This window comes from Piliocolobus tephrosceles, chromosome 21 (assembly GCF_002776525.5).
Source record: "Piliocolobus tephrosceles isolate RC106 chromosome 21, ASM277652v3, whole genome shotgun sequence".
In the NCBI taxonomy this organism is placed as follows: Eukaryota; Metazoa; Chordata; class Mammalia; order Primates; family Cercopithecidae; genus Piliocolobus; species Piliocolobus tephrosceles.
Window position 1 is genome coordinate 29,545,376 of NC_045454.1, and position 2,859 is coordinate 29,548,234.

The 2,859-nt window shown below is 43.1% G+C and overlaps 1 pseudogene across 1 annotated transcript; it reads left to right on the top strand.

Moving 5' to 3' along the window:
- The first annotated feature begins 790 nt into the window (after positions 1-790).
- Positions 791-2,567, top strand: LOC111529521 (annotated as a pseudogene). The gene has a single exon (XR_002727450.3). The product of XR_002727450.3 is annotated as a serine incorporator 3 pseudogene (transcript).
- The last annotated feature ends 292 nt before the right edge of the window (positions 2,568-2,859 follow it).

The following is a 2,859-nucleotide window of genomic DNA, read 5'->3' on the forward strand; positions in this document are numbered from 1 at the left end:
CACTTTTAATGAACTCCAGTAGTCAAGGACACTATCTCTAGTTGAACTTTTAATGAACTCTAGTAGGCTCCAAGAAGGCGGACAAATAAGAAAAAGTTTAGAGACAAGGAACTAAGCAGAAGGTTACATCTGGGTGCAGAAAGTTTGTTTTGCATTGTGTTATTTCTGTTGATGTGGGGTTTATGGAGTATAAATAAAGTGAGGCGGAGGCTCTAGGTGCGGCCGCCATGTTCTCTGTTTGTCTTTGTCTCTTGTGTCTGTTCATTCTCCACCACCCCCAGCACAGGCCCCAACAGTCTTATAAAACAAAAGAGAAAAAGAAATAAATCACAACATGATAGAATTTTATTAAACCAGATACATGAAAAAATAAAACAAAATAATTAACATTATGACAGTAACAAAACCTACATATTAATATTAATATTAACCTTGGCCGGGTGAGGTGGCTCATGCCTTTTGGAGGCCAAGGTGGGTGGATCATCTGAGATCAGGAGTTTGAGGCCAGGCTGGCCAACATTGTGAAACCCCATCGCTACTAAAAATAGAAAAAATTAGCTGGGCATGGTGCTGGATACCTGTAATCACAGCTACTCAATAGGCTGAGACAGGAGAATCGCTTGAACTTGGGAGTCAGAGCTTGTAGTGAGCTGAGATCGCGCCATTGCACTCCAACCTGAACAAAAAGAATGAGACTCCATCTCGGCCTCAGCTGGCACTTAACACTGCATTAGAAAGCAGCCTCAGGACCGGCCACCACCATCACTGGTGTCACCAAGGGGGCTGTGCTGGGTGTCTTCTCCCTCACCAGCTGGGTTCCATGCCTCTGCAGTGGTGTCTCATGTTTGCTGTGTAGTTGCTGTCCTAACAGTAAGAATTCCACGTTGACTCACCTCATTTATGCTTTCATTCTCCTCCTGAGTGCTGTCGTATCCTATATCATGCAGAGAAAAGAGATGGAAACGTACCTGAAGAAGATTCCTGGATTTTGTGAAGGGGGATTTAAAATCCATGAGGCTGATATAAATGCAGTAAAGATTGTGATGTGCTGGTTGGTTATAAAGCTGTGTATCGGATCAGCTTTGCCATGGCCATCTTTTTCTTTGTCTTTTCTCTGCTCATGTTGAAAGTAAAAACAAGTAAAGATCCCCGAGCAGCAGTACACAATGGGTTTTGGTTCTTCAAAATTGCTGCCCTTATTGGAATCATGGTTGGATCTTTCTACATCCCTGGGGGCTATTTCAGCTCAGTCTGGTTTGTTGCTGGCATGATGGGGGCTGCCCTCTTCATCCTCATTCAGCTGGTGCTGTTAGTAGACTTTGCTCATTCTTGGAATGAATCATGGGTAAATCGAATGGAAGAAGGAAACCCAAGGTTGTGGTATGCCGCTTTACTGTCTTTCACAAGCGCCATTTATATCCGGTCAATCATCTGTGTCGGGCTGCTCTATACATACTACATCAAACCAGATGGCTGCACAGAAAACAAGTTCTTCATCAGTATTAACCTGATCCTTTGCGTTGTGGCTTCTATTATATTGATCCACCCAAAAATTCAGGAACACCAGCCTCGCTCCGGCCTCTTGCAGTCCTCCCTCATCACCCTCTACATTATGTACCTCACCTGGTCAGCCATGTCCAATGAACCTGATCGTTCCTGAACCCCAGCCTGATGAGCTTTATTACATGCATAACCACCAACACTGGCTCCTGGAAATTCAACTGCTATGGTCCCTACCCCTACTCCACCATCAAAGAGTGGGTCTTTACTGGATTCAGATAATTTTATTGGACTGTTTGTCTTTGTTCTCTGTCTTTTGTATTCTAGCATCCGCACTTCCACTAATAGCCAAGTAGACAAGCTGACCCTGTCAGGGAGTGACAGCGTCATCCTTGGTGATACAACTACCAATGGTGCCAGTGATGAAGAAGATGGACAGCCTCGACGGGCTGTGGACAACGAGAAAGAGAGAGTGCAGTATAGCTACTCCTTATTCCACCTCATGCTCTGCTTGGCTTCTTTGTACATCATGATGACCCTGACCAGCTAGTACAGCCCTGATGCAAAGTTTCAGAGCATGACCAGCAAGTGGCCAGCTGCATGGGTCAAGATCAGCTCCAGCTGGGTCTGCCTCCTGCTTTACGTCTGGACCCTTGTGGCTCCACTTGTCCTCACCAGTCGGGACTTCAGCTGAACCTCTGAGTGCCAAGGACACCACTGAACCTCACAAAGGTCTCCTTCACCGAACACTCATATACCTTTTAAGTTTGCTTCAACTAAAATATTAAGTGAATGCTTTGCAAGTTTGACTGTATCCAGTTTTATACCAGAAGGTGAGATTGAATAATGCGTGATGCAGAATCTAAACTTCTCATTTATCTGCATATTTTGTTTACTTTTAAGGATATAGCACAAAGGGAACATTTTTTGTTTAAAGTGAACTATAGCTGTGCTGTGAAGAGAGTTCTTTATAAAGCCTGTCGGTTCTTTCAACTTTGGTTTAAAATGTAAGATAGGAAAATGTTGGATATTTGAGGCCATGCTTAATATATTTATATTGCAGTATCCTTTAAAAGCAAAAAAAAAAAAAAGCATTTACATTACAGTTTTCCTCTATGAAAGTCCTTACTTATGTGATACAAGCACTCTGTTTTGTGCTTAAACTCTTCAGAGGGGTAGCATCAAAGTTCTTGGGGAAGGATTGTATATGTGGGTCCCTTCCCTAGAAGGATGGTTGCCGATTCCCTAGAAGAATGGCTACTGCTTCTACATCTTGAGTTTTTTAATTTACTTTTTGTACACTGTAGTATTGATACTGCTTGATTCAAGTCTGGTGCTCTGCCAGATGTATTAATTTCA